Below are 14,012 nucleotides of genomic sequence, written 5' to 3'. Positions count from 1 at the left end.
GCACCTGACCTGCCTCTTGAGAAATCTGTATGCAGGTCAAGAAGTAACAGTTAGAACTGGACATGGAACAACAGACTGGTTCCAAATCGGGAAAGGAGTATGTCAAGGCTGTATATTGTCACCCTGCTTATTTAACTTACATGCAGAGTACATCATGAGAAACACTGGGCTGGATGAAGCACAATTTGGAATCAAGACTGTTGGGAGAAATATCAATAACCTCAGATATGCAGATGACACCACACTTATGGCAGAAAGTGAAGAAGAACTAAAGAGCCTCTTGATGAAAGTGAAAGAGAAGAGTGGGGAAAGTTGGCTTAAAGATCAATATTCCGAAAACTAAGATCATGTCATTTGGTCTCATCACTTCATGGCAAATAGATGGGGAAACAGTGGAAACAGTGAGAGACTTTAATTTTGGGGTCTCCAAAATCACTGCAGATGGTGACTGCCCCCATGAAATTAAAAGACTCTTGCTCCTTGGAGGAAAAGTTATGACCAACCTAGACAGAATACTAAAAAGCAGAGACATTACTTTGCCAACAAAGGTCCGTCTAGTCAAAGCTATGGTTTTTCCAGTAGTCATGTATGGATGTGAGAGTTGGACTATAAAGAAAGCTGAGTGCTGAATAATTGATGCTTTTGAACTGTGGTGTTGGAAAAGACTCTTGAGTGTCCCTTGGACTGCAAGGAGACCCAATCAGTCCATCTTAAAGGAAATCAGTCCTGACTATTCATTGGAAGGACTGATGTTGAAGCTGAAACACCAATACTTTGGCCCCCTGATGGGAGGAACTGACTCATTTGAAAAGACCCTGATGTGGGGAAAGATTGAAGGCAGGAGGAGAAGGGGATGACAGAAGATGAACTGGTTGGATGGCATCCCAGACTCAATGGACATGAATTTGGGTAAACTCCAGGAGTTGGTGATGGACAGGTAGGCCTGAAGTGCTGCAGTCTATGGGGTTGCAAAGAGTTGGACATGACTGAGCAACTGAACTGAATACTGATGATCTCTAATTCCATAACAGCCTTTCTTATCTCTGCCACCACTGTCTTATCCTCAGATCGGAGACTGAGGTTCTTCTGAGATTTGCACAAGTAACTTGGCCAAAGACACACAGCTGATAAAAGGCAGAGCTGAGATTGAATCTAGGTCTATCTTCAAAGTCACACTCCTAACCACTTTGTAGATCTATCTTCTTAGAGTGTCCCCTGGGTGGTCTTCAAGATTGTTGTAGTACCCATGGACAGAGAATTCAGACTCAGTTGGGGGCCGTATTATCATGGCTGTTGGAAGAACCAGTGGCACAGAAGTAGTGAAAGGTTGTTGCTGAACTGTTGAAGCCACACGTTCTGGGAAAAAAACTCACTCAGAAGGACAATGCAGATAGTGGAGTGCAGTTTATTACACGGGTGGACCCAAGGCAGAGTCTCCTCTTAGCCAAGGACCCCGACCAGTTTTTGTGAAAACCTTATATACCCTGTGTAAGTGTAAGTGCACAAACCCACCTCCCCAAATTCCCTGAAACTAGTCTGAACAAAGGAAAAAGAAAGATACAGTCAAAGTTAACCCGTGATTCATATGCCTTAAGCATAGGTAGTTAACAGTGGACAATTATCAACAGGCCTGTATTCATACCACAATAAGCATAATAGAATGTATGATTCTATATGGTTACACAGATAATTAGGGTATTCTTTTAGGTGATGGAGAGTCTAGGTATGAGCCCTGGGCCTCTTCATTCGGGGGGCCTGGTTTTCCAGTTGATATGTCGTTTCCATAGATACTGGGCATATAGCTCAAAGTCCACAGTTCAGCCCAAGATGGAGTCCTGCTTTCAAGATAGAGCCTGTTCTGTCTGTTTCCTCCTTCAGAACCATGAAAGATGCCAGAATTCTCGGCCTCCGGAGGAGAAGAATTCAATCCGGGGCCAGAGGTGAGGCTTGATCGCTCAGAGCTTTCATGTAATAAAATTTCATTAAAATATAAAAGAAATAGAGAAAGCTTCTGACATAGACATAAGAAGAAGGCAGAAAGAGTGCCACCCTGCTAGTCTTTAGCTGGATGTTTTATAGCTACTGGGCTTCCCTTGTGGCTCAGCTGGTAGAGAATCCACCTGCAATGCAGGAGACAAGGGTTAGATCCCTGGGTTGGGAAGATCCCCTGGACAAGGGAAAGGCTACCCACTCCAGTATTCTAGCCTGGAGAATTCCGTAGACTGTATAGTCCATGGAGTCGCAAAGAGTCGGACAGGACTGATTGACTTTCACTTTCACTTATATAGCTCCTGCTACTGCTACTGCTGCTAAGTCGCTTCAGTCATCTCCGATTCTGTGCGACCCCATAGATGGCAGCCCACCAGGCTTCCCTGTCCCTGGGATTCTCCAGGCAAGAACACTGGAGTGGGTTGCCATTTCCTTCTCCAATGCATGAAAGAGGAAAGTGAAAGTGAAGTCACTCAGTCATGTCCGACTTTTAGGGACCCCATGGACTGCAGCCCACCAGGCTCCTCGCAGTCTGTTAATTAGAGAAATGAAATGTCTCAAAACTCAGAGACTGGCACCAGGCCCCTCACCCACATCGTGCATTTTGAGATAACATTGGCACAAGAGGAGTTGTCCCCGGCCATAAAATGAGTGACATGAATCTTGAAGAAAGGCAGTTTTTCAAGCAAATACAGTTTCATGAACATAACTTAAGAGAATATTTGCATGGTTTGTCAAGTCAGCTCTGTGTCTTAGGTGGAATCGACTTGAAGATGGAGTCTAGGGTAAATTCATAGCTCATTAACATAGCTTAAGACAAACATTTCCATAAGAAAAACACATTGGTTAGCTGAAGGTTTGGGAAAAGTTAAGTTCAGGTGCAGCCAGGTGTCATGGCAATGCAGAATTTTAAGAGAAACCTCTTTTTAAATTTGTATAGACAAAGGGAAAAATCTTAACACTTGTAGCTTGTTTCCTCCTGCTACTTAAGAGAGAGAAAAAATGTCTGACACTTCCAGCCTATTCCTCCATTCGGAGATCCCTGGTCTTCCTGCCTGTTACCCTCTCATTTCCCCCTTTTATTTTAGGAGAATTATGTTGCCAAGGGAAAGGGGGCATTGTTCTTGTTCCGTAACTGCTTCCAAGCTGATAAGGGATGTTGTCCCTAAATTGGTAAGGCAATATATTTTCCTAACCCTCATATTGAGGGTCTCATGATCCAGGGGCCCCAGGTAGTAGTTGGGGGAAGCTGCCGTTTGGAACTTAAAAGCCTTCATGCAACTAGAAACAAATCTAGCTATACAGTTACAGATGCAGGGAGCAAATAGCAAAAACAGAACAATCAGCAAAGTTAAAAGCCCCATTATGTCCATAGTTAAGTACAAAGTGTTGCACCAGGCCATTTTAGGATTGTTAAATGTCATCAGATTAAGACGAGGCATCAGTATGATTGTTGTTGTCGAAGGTAGTCACAGACTTGGTGAAAGTCCTTTCCTTGAAGTGGAGATATCCACCAAGGGAAGCCTTCTACTGATGAAGAGGGGAGGGCTCCACAGACCCAGCAGTTAGACTGATTGTGGAATGCAGTGTAGGAGTGAGCCCAGGACAGGAAGGCATTGTCTTGAGGATCAAATAGCAGACTCAGGATTTTTAAGAGTCAGCAGAAGCAGGCTCACATAGATTATCAGGCCCATCTGAAAAGTACAAAATCAGAATATAGAAAGTAAAGACATAAAATGACATCACTTAGTTCTGGTCAGGTACCACCTCTTAACTCGAGTATGGTGCACCCAGAATCAACTACTGGCACCTTGACAGCTGTGGGAGAAGAAAGAATAACCTTGTAAGGGCCTTCCCAGAGGGGCTCGAGGGATTGGCCCCCAGATCCTTATGTTTTTATCAGGACCTTGGTTCCTGGCTCAAATAGACGCTTGCTTGACTCAATGGCTGGGTCAGGAGTCACCTCCTGGAGTTCCATTAATGCCTGCTGAAAAGCTGAGAGTTGAGTTACATAATTAGTTAATTCCAAGGCTTTAGGAAAACTTTTCCATTGAGCATTTTCAGGAATTATTAATCGTCCATCCTCGAATTGTAACCATCCTTTATCAGTAATCCTTGCTCCTCTTTGCTAGTATCTTTCTAATTCTTCCTCAGTACGTTGTGGTTTTTCCTATTCCACGGGACCTGTCCAGATCAAAGGCATCTGCAGTGAAGGGGTTTCCTAAAGTGCTGCTTTTCTGGCTTGACAGTCAACCTTCAGCTACTTTACTCTGTCCCTGCTGGGCCCTTTGTAATGCACAACAGCTACTTCTTTAGGACAATGCTGCTGCTGCTGCTGCTGCTAAGTCCCTTCAGTCGTTTCCGACTCTGTGTTACCCCATAGATGGCAGCCCACCAGGCTCCCCTGTCCCTGGGATTCTCCAGGCAAGAACACTGGAGTGGGTTGCCATTTCCTTCTCCAATGCATGAAAGTGAAGTCGCTCAGTCGTGTCCTACTCTTCACGACCCCATAGACTGCAGCCTACCAGGCCCCTCCATCCATGGGATTTTCCAGGCAAGAGTACTGGAGTGGGTTGCCATTGCCTTCTCCCTTTAGGACAATATAGAGCAGTTAAAAGTCTCTTGATCTCTCTGAAATGCTTACTAGGTTCTCCTGTTGCTGTTTTAAACTATCTTTCTTTCCACATTGCAGCGTGAGCTTGTTAAGTCAAATAAGCATACTTAGAATCCGTGTAGATATTTACTTGCTGCCTTTTGCTTAACTCTAGAGCTCCGGTCAGCTAGCTGAGCACTCATTCCCTAGGGGAGAGATTTTGCTTCTAAAACCTGTTCAGTCGTCACCATGGCGTAACTTGCTTTATGCTTCCCATCCCAACAAAAGAACTGCCATCTGTAAATATTTCCATGTCAGGATTGTCTAATGGGGTATCCATCAGATCTTCCCGAGCTGCATAGTTTAAAGTTAGAAATTAGGAACAATCATGATCACGTGTTTCATCTTCCTTCTCAGGAAGCAAAGTGGCAGGATTTAAATTTCCACCAACTTTAAGCTTAGTTATTGTCCTTCTAACAACAATGACTGGTATTTAAGAAGCCTACTATCTATCATCCAAATATTAATCTTAAGAGTTTAAGATTCCACTCCTATAGGCTGCTGGTGAGGCCCTCTGACTTGTGTCAAAACTCCCAAGGCCATACCTTTTCTTTCAGTGACAAACAAATTAAATTCTGACCCTGTGGGTAAGCTCAAAGCGGGAGCTTGCAGGAGAGCAGTCTGAAGAGCCTTAAAAGCCTTTGAGAATCTGAAGACCAAACCAGTTAGTTGGTTTTGGAATGCAAATACAGCAGTAGCCTGTGATTACTAAAAATCCTCTCAATTGTCTTAAAGTCATAGGTAGGGGATGATTTAGTATAGGTTTAATTCTCTCAGGGCCTATGGCCCTAGTCCCTTCTGATATGATTAGGCCCAGATATTTAACAGATTGTTGACAAAGCTGTGCCTTTTCCCTTGAAGCCTTATAAGCACAGCCTGTTAGAAAGTTTAAGAAATCTTCTGAGGCTTGTGAGCAAGCTTCCTCTGTTTCAGCACAGAGCAGAATATCATCTACATATTGTAGCACCACTCAGAGCTATTAAAGTTTTGTAGATCCTGTGACAAACTTTGCCCAAATAGGCGGGGGCTGTCGTGAAATCCCTGGGGCAAATCTGTCCAGGTTAACTGAGAAGCTGGCTGCATAGGGTCTTCAAAGGCAAAAAAAAAAAAAAAAAAGACTTTCCTCTGCCAAAGGCACAGAATAGGAGGCATCTTTTAAATAAATTACTGAGAAATATTTGGCTCGTTCAGGAATTTCAGACAATAGAGTATAAGGATTAGGCACCAGGGGTGTAAAGGAACTACAACCTCATTTATTATTCATAAATCTTGAACTAGTCTCCATTTATCATTTGATTTCTTTATATCCCAAATAGAAGTGTTGCATGGACTGTTAGAGAATAACTAGCCCCCGCTCCTTTAAATTCTCAATGATGGGTTTTAACCCTTCCTTAACCTCAGGTTTCAGTGGATACTGCTTTTTATGTAGAAATAAATGTGGGTCTTTGAGCTTGACAACTACAGGAAAGCATTTTGTGCTTGACCCATAGATTTTCCATCAGCCCACACTATAGGATTTACATTTTGTTCAATTAATGGGAGAGAAAGGGAGGGCTCCATATTCTTGAAAACAGAGGCATGGACCTTGCTCAGTATATCCCTCCCCAAAAAGGGTGAGGAAGACTCTGGCAAGATCAGAAACTTGTGTGAAAATAGCACAGAGTCCCAGTTGCAGCTTAAAGACAACTGAAATAATACTGTTTTGCTAGTCCAGACAGTCCCATTATGGAAGCGGGTAGGGAAGAAAGTGGGCCAGGGGCTTCAGTAAGCAGTGTCCAAAAGGAAATCTAGGGATTAGCCCCCCACAGTTATTAATACCCGGGGTTCCTCAGGTGTAATTAGGACGGGAGTTTGTGTGGGGACCCCTGGGCACCTGCAGTCCTGATTGTCTTGAGAGTCCAACCCCTGAAACCTATGCCTCTGGGGGCAGTCTCTCCTCTAGTGTGGTCCCTTGCAGACTGGACATGGAGCCGGGGGCGGCTTAGATCCCTAAGGGCAATCCCCCTTGAAGTGCCCTCCTTTCCACAGTAATAGCAAGCCCATCCCTTTGCACCTGGGTCCCTCTGGGCATTTTTCTCAGGCTGTTTACGAATGGTTCTGACAGCCACTACAATGGCTTCCACCTGTTCCTTTGTCTTTCTCTGCCTTTCTTTCTTTCCCTCATATTCCCTGCTGTAATAGGCTGTCTGAGCCAGTTGTAACAGATTATTTGAAGACTGCTTTGGTCCATATGCCTGTTTTAATAGCTTACAGCGGGTATCTGGAGTGGACTGAGTGAGAAATCTATCTTTTAAGATCACTGTTCCTTCTTCACTTTTGGGATCAATCTCAATGAATCTACGAAGGGCTTCTCTCAGTCTATCTAGGAATTTACCAGGAGCTCCCCTCTCTTCCTGTTCTATGTTTGCCAATTTGGCAGAGTTTAAAATCTTAGCACCCGCTTGCCTGAGTCCTTCAAGAACACATCTGACAAAATGACTCTGATCCCATCTTCCTTCCGTGTTATAGTCCCAATCTAATTCTGTAATTCAGACTGCCCGATTCCCAGTGGGGAGGGTGGCTATCTCTTCCTCCCTCTTCCCTACTGATTCATTACCAAGCCATTCATCTCCATAGGCAACCGCTTTCCCCAAAACTCAAGTTTTCAAGTCAGCACTTGGTGTTTGTCCCAGGATATACATCACATCTTTCCAAGTAAGGTCATAAAGCAGAGTAACACCTTTAAAAGTTCTAATATATTTTTCTGGGTCCTCTAAGTAGTCTCCCAGATCCTCCTTGGTTCTTTGTATTTCTTGATAAGAAAATGGCATATTAACTCTCATAGACTGATTATTTCTCCTGGTGGGTGCTTCATGAAGAGGCAACAGCTTGTGTGGCTGTTTCTTAGCCTCTCTGGCTGCTCTGTGCATATGATCCCAGGGATAGATTGGATAAACCTGATTTTCTTTATCTCTTTGTCTCCTGTCCTCTATCTCATCCTGTATTTCACCCTTAGTTTTTGTTGTCTGAGCTTCTCTTACTTTGATTGGCTGAGTTTCTATTGAAACCAGAGTAGTCTGAGGTCGTACTGAGATGGGTTGTTTGGACCTCAACTTGGGCAGTTTGAATCTCAGTTTAGGTTTTTACCGAGACCAAGGCAACCCTTCCTGTGGGTGTTCTCTGACTTTCAGTTTGCTCAGGTTGGAGCCCCTGTACAGAGGCAAAGTAGGAGGACAAGAAGGGGCTGAAGGTTTCACACACAAATCTATACCCTTAGGACATAAGTCTGGCATGTCTCACAGAGAGAAAAAGAGCAACACATATGCTACTTCTACCCATTTCCCTTGTTTTCTACAGAACCGGTCTAATTGTAAAACAGTATTATAATTAAGAGACGCTCCAACCAGCCACTGTTCACCGTCCTCCAATGGATACCATGGCCATGCAGTATCACATAGGAAGATCAGGCATGTATTTGTTAAGCTCTGGGGATCACATCTATCCCAGTTTTTCAGGATACAGTTCAAAGGAGTGAGGCTGGAATTGTTAGCTCCAATCTGTAAGAGAGAAAAAAGTGACAAGCACCATCTTTCTACCAGAGGCATCCCTTCCTGCTCTAGATGGGGGTGTAGACAGACTTTTCACCAAAGCTTTCCTTCCCTGGCACCATACTCGCTCCTCCCGGCTCTACCACCGAGGCAGGGTAGAGATGCACCAGGGGTAGACCTGATGGCATCCCAGACTAGTGTCCAGTTCCTCACCATTAGAACCTTGCTTGCCTCTTATGCCACCTGGGGTGCAATCGGAGTAACCTTCTGGAATGCCTCCCAAGCTAAGACCACTGAGGGAAACATTCATCACCTGAGTGCCTGTGCACGACCCTCAGTATATTCCTGACCACAATAAGACTGGTACAAACATAAAACTGGTATGTTCCTGCCGAGTGTCACCACACCAGTATCAGTTCAGTTCAGTCGCTCAGTCGTGTTTGATATAAGCGATAGCAAAAGAGATGGTGAAGGGCTGGCCAGTGAGGAAAAAGTGATTTTTGTCCTCGAGTTATTAGGGCCAGTCCTTCCAGTTCATTCCCACAATTTCACAGAAAGAATATCTAAAGAGTTGGGACAAAAGCCACTGGAGAGCCTCCTCTGGTCCACTAAGAGCTAGTGTTACCAAAGGAAGAAGCTGTACTTCTATCTGAGTAACCTTTAACCTGAGAGATGCTCTTGGAGCTAGAGCTCCATCTAGCTTCCGAACTTTCGACTCCTAGTAAGGTTAGGTGCTTCCTGACTATCAATCTAAGTTTGGGACCTAAGTAACAGTACACAGTAACAGCATAGATCACAAGTCCCTTGAAAGTCTATGATCTGACAGATTAGGTTAGTAGTTCTAATTCCCAAGAAGTTATGAAATGGTCAAAGAGACCAAAAAGTCTGACCGAGAAAGGAGAGTTCAGTCTATCTGCTTTGCCCATTTCTCGCCCATCCCCAAAGGAGATATTGTGTGCCTCTTGGCATTGGCAGGTCTGTAGAAAACCCGATAGGGTTTCTGCCATAAGCCCTATAAGGTCACCGCGGAACCACAGAGCAGGGCTCCTCACTTGCTTTGCACAGGGTATGTCATTCATTCACACAAACACACCATAGAGTTAGTAAAGTACAGCAGAAAACGTTTTTGCTAGGAGAACAAAGAACTAGAACTCCAAGCATCTTTACCTTGTCCTGAAGAATCCTGGATGAGCCCCCAAGATGAAACTTGGTTCATGTTGCTGAACCATGAAAGACACGGGGATTCTTGGCCTTCAGAGGAGAAGAATTCAATCTGGGGCCAGAGACAAGGCTTGATCACTCAAAGTTTTTGAGTAACAAAGTTTTATTAAAGTATAAAAGAGATAGTGAAAGCTTCTGACATAGACATCAGAAGAGGGCAGAAAGAGTGGTCCCTGCTAGTCTTTAGCCAGGTGTTATATAGTTCCTAGCAGTCTAATTAGAGAAAGGAAATGTCTCAAAACTCAGAGAATGGCACCAGGCCCCTCATCCACATCATGCATTTTGAGATAACATTGGCACAAGGGGAGTTGTCCCGGGCCATAAAATGATTGACATGAATCTTGAAGAAAGGCAGGTTTCCAAGCAAATACAGTCTCATGAACATAGCTTAAGAGAACTTTTGCATGAGTAAAACACACTGGTTTGTTAAGTCAGTTTTGAGTCTTATGCAGGACTGACTTGATGATAATTCAGTTCAGTTCAGTCACTCAGTCATGTCCGACTCTTTGCAACCCCATGGATTGCAGCACTCCAGGCTTCCCTATCCATCACCAACTCCTGGAGCTTACTCAAGGTCATGTACATTGAGTTGGTAATGCCATCCAACCATCTCATCCTCTGTCGTCCCCTTCTTCTCCCACCTTCAATCTTGCCCAGCATCAGGGGCTTTTCAAATGAGTCAGTTCTTCCCAACAGGGGGCCAAAGTATTGGAGTTTCAGCTTCAGCAACAGTCCTTCCAATGAATATTCAGGACTGATTTCCTTTAGGATGGACTGGTTGGATCACCTTGCTGTCCAAGGGACTCTCAAGAGTCTTCTCCAATACTACAGTTCAAAAGCATCAATTCTTTGGCGCTCAGCTTTCTCTATGGTCCAACTTTCACATCCATACATGACTACTGGAAAAAACATAGCCTTGACTAGACGGACCTTTGTTGGCAAAGTAATGTCTCTGCTTTTTAGTATTCTGTCTAGGTTGGTCATAACTTTTCTTCCAAGTTGAAGACTCTTGAAGACGGAGTCTAGGGTAAATACATAGTCTAGGGTAAATACATGGTTCATTAACATAGCTTAAGACAAACATTTCCATAAGAAAACCACATTGGTTAGCTCAAGGTTGGGGAAAAGTTAAGTTCAGGTGGAGCCGGGTGTCCTCATGGCATCACAGAATTTTAAGAGAAACCTTTTTACATTTATATAGAGAAGGGAAAAAAATCTTAACACTTGTAGTTTGTTTCCTCCTGCCATTTTAGAGAGAGAGAAAAAATGTCTGACATTTGCAGCCTATTTCCTCCGTTTGGAGACCCCTGGCCTTCCTGCCTGTTACCCTCTCTACTGAGGAGCCTAGAACCAGGGTGAGCTGCAGCTGGGCTGGATGGTCCTCGCTCAGAGATTGCCCTCCAGGGGCTGGACCTGCTGCTTGTGTATATAGCTTTGGGAGACATCAGGTGGCAGACATCATCGCAAAGGCTTGTCTCTACTATGTAGGTTGGCAAGACCTATTCTTGCACCAGCTTTTGTTCTCTAAGGTGGCCTTAACAAGACCTTCCCTCCCACATGCTCCTATTACAGTTTGACACTGATGCTCCTTGCTGTAAGATCTCTCACCTTGAGTCTGGGCAGTGTGATGCTGTGTGATGTCACCTCAGAGAGATGTGATGCTATGTGATTTACAAAGTTAAGTCATAAGAAGAGATAGATCTGCCTGGTTCTCTTGGGGTACTTGGACTTAGAACTCAGCCACCATTCTGTGAAGAACCAGGCCACATGAAGAGGGTACCTGTAAGTGTTTCAGCCACAGCCACTACCAGGCTCCTAGCTAACAGCAAGCTTTAACTTGCCAGCCATGTGACTGAGCGTCCATCTTGGAAGTGGATCCTCCAGTCCCCAACTGAACTGCCCCAGCTGAGGTTGCCTGGAACAGGAGTATGCCTTCCCCACTGAGTGTTGCTCAAATTGTAGATTTATGACAAAAATAAATTACTGTGGTTGTTTTAAGCCACTAAGCTTTTGAGTTGTTTGTTGTGCACCAAAAGCTAAATGAAACAATCTGTCAGCAGACTTTCTTTGTATTCCGAATGTCAATACAGGTGATTGTTCTCCACTGCTGTTTCCTTTCTGTTCTAGCTTGTCTCTGAATTCTAAAGCTTTGGATGCAAAGATATGAGGGCTAGAGGAGAATTTATATGGCCATGCAAAGCCTAAGGAGCTTGAAGAGATAATAATAGATTCAATACAAGAATGAGGTTCTGTCCACCCATATTTGTTAAACTCCATTATTTGCCAAGCACACTGTTAAGGCTTCCCTGGTTGCTCGGCTGGTAAAGAATCCGCCAGCAAAGGAGGAGACCTGGGTTCAATCCCTGGGTTGGGAAGATCCCCTGGAGAAGGGAATGGCTACCCACTCCAGTAGTCTGGCCTGGAGAATTCCATGGACTGTATAGTTCATGGGGTCACAAAGAGTTGGACACGACTGAGCGATTTTCACTTTGATTATTTGCCAAGCACACTGTTAGGTGCTAGAGATTCACTTACTGATGCAAATGCATCCCAAGCACCTGTTGTGTGCCAGGGGCTCTTCTAGGCTTCAGAGATATAGAGGAACACAAGAGCAAGAATCCCTGCCCATCTTGAGGGGAAACAGGCAGTATATACATGTATAAATTAATAAGATGATGTCAGGGCTTCCCGGTGGTCCAGTGGTTAAGAATCTGCCTTGCAATCAAGGGACACTGGTTCGATCCCTAGTCCAGGAAGATCCCACATACCTTGGGCCAACTGAACCTGTGTGCCACAACCACTGAGCCCACATGTTCTAGAGCCTTTGCTTTGCCACAAGAGAAGCCACTGCAATGAGAAGCCTGCACGCTGCAATGAAGAGTAGCCCCGCTTGTTGCAACTAGAGAAAGCCTGCATGCAGCAACAAAGACTAAGCACAGCCAAAGGAAAAAAGATGCCAAATAGAGCCAACTTCTGTGACGAAAATAAAACAAAGCAATACAATAGAGGAGTGTGACTGTGGTTTGTCTACTTAAGTCAGGGTAGTCATGGAAGGCCTCTTGGAAGTGGTGACACTGAGCTTACACCTGAAAAATGAGAAGAAGCTCCCACATCCCCATCAGGTGAAAATCAGAGCCAACAACATTTTAGGCAGAGGAAACAAGTTCTCCTGAGGTGGGAGAGGAGGCCAGTGTGGCCAGAGTGGAGAAAGCAAAAGGAAGAGAGGCAGAAAATAGAGTCGACTAAATCTGGCCCCTGTCTGGTAATCAGAGTGATGGTTTTATTCTGGTGCCTTGGGAAACCATTGGGTTCTAAGCAGGGGATTGATATGATTTGACTTAAGTTTTGAAAATATCACTCTTGGCAAATAAGCACATGAAAAGATGTTCAACGTCCTTAGTCATTAGGCAACTGAAAATTACAACCACAATTACAACCAGTTATTAGGGTAGCAAACAAATAAACAAACAAACTGTGCTGACAATACCAAGTGCTGGTGAGGATGTCAGAGCAACTGAAACTCTTACACCTGTAATTGCTTGTACAGTTATATATAACATTTACACCACACAGGCACAATAGGTATAAATAACCTGAAGAGCATTTATAACAGTAAACTATATTAAACAGGAGGTGAGAGTTTTAAGACTCTGACTCTAATTACAATGTGTGTGTTTTTTTCTCCCATACTTCCAAGCAAATCACAAACACCAGATGAGTGTCCTACAATTTAACTCAATTCTGACACCATCAGCACGAAGATAACACAGGTTTCCACATGTTAAGAGCTCAGCCCTACAAGACTGCCCTGTCCTTCCAATGGCCATTGTAGGTTGGGCTGTCACCTGTGCTTCTGACTGGGAAAAGGGCGTGGAGCTCCCATACTCCGTCCGAACTCACTACTCTTCCCAGTTCTCCGGGTCTTCACCAACCCTAGACTCTCTGAACCACATCCACTTGGTTTTATGGAGATTTTCATTACACTGGCAGGGTTGATTAATTCATTAGCCAGGTCAGCACTTGGTTGTATCTCCTGGCTTAGGTGCTTTCCAAAATTTACTTCACTGATATAAACTCAGGTGTGGTTGAAAGAGGTTTGTTATGAATATCAAGATATCTTTATCGTTTTATCATTTAGGCAATTCCAAGGGTTTTAGGAGTTCTGTGACAGAAATGGGGAAGAAGACCAAGTATATATGTGTTGGTGTTTTTATTGTAAATATCACAGTTACTTTTGTCTTGTTTCAAACTTTTTATTATGAACAATTTCAAACACAGAAAAGTAGAAGGAAGAAAGTGTAAGAAACCACCATTATCCATCATCTGTCTTCAATGATTATTAATATATTGCTACAGAGAAGGCAATGGCACCCCACTCCAGTACTCTTGCTTGGAAAATCCCATGGACGGAGGAGCCTGTTAGGCTGCAATCCATGGGGTCGCTAAGAGTCGGACAAGACTAAGCGACTTCACTTTCACTTTTCACTTTCATGCAATTGGAGAAGGAAATGGCAACCCACTCCAGTGTTCTTGCCTGGAGAATCCCAGGGACTGGGGAGCCTGATGGGCTGCCGTCTATGGGGTCGCACAGAGTCGGACACGACTGAAGTGACTTAGCATAG

Source organism: Bubalus kerabau, chromosome 5 (assembly GCF_029407905.1).
Source record: "Bubalus kerabau isolate K-KA32 ecotype Philippines breed swamp buffalo chromosome 5, PCC_UOA_SB_1v2, whole genome shotgun sequence".
Lineage (NCBI taxonomy): Eukaryota > Metazoa > Chordata > Mammalia > Artiodactyla > Bovidae > Bubalus > Bubalus kerabau.
This window is presented reverse-complemented; position numbering follows the sequence as displayed.